We start from the raw sequence: 290 nt of genomic DNA on the forward strand, positions 1-290 counted from the left end.
TCTTAAGAAACAAACTACCAGCAAGACTGATTCTTCCTCTGGGTGGTATTGCTGCAGGTGAGAAGGTGGCCCAGGCCATAGCATAGGCCTCATGCTCCTCAGACTTACCCCTGTGGGGCTCTAGCCAAGGCAGTCCTTTCTTACTCAGTGCCCCAGGAACCAGTCATGAAAATACACAGTGGCAGCAAGAAGGGGACACTAGGCCAAGTGTTTGTTCCACAGGAAGCACTGTGCTTATTCCTGCAAACCCTTCATCTGTCCATCTGTCTACCTGTCTATCCATCCACCAG

Source organism: Pteropus alecto, unplaced genomic scaffold (genome assembly GCF_000325575.1).
Source record: "Pteropus alecto unplaced genomic scaffold, ASM32557v1 scaffold124, whole genome shotgun sequence".
Lineage (NCBI taxonomy): Eukaryota > Metazoa > Chordata > Mammalia > Chiroptera > Pteropodidae > Pteropus > Pteropus alecto.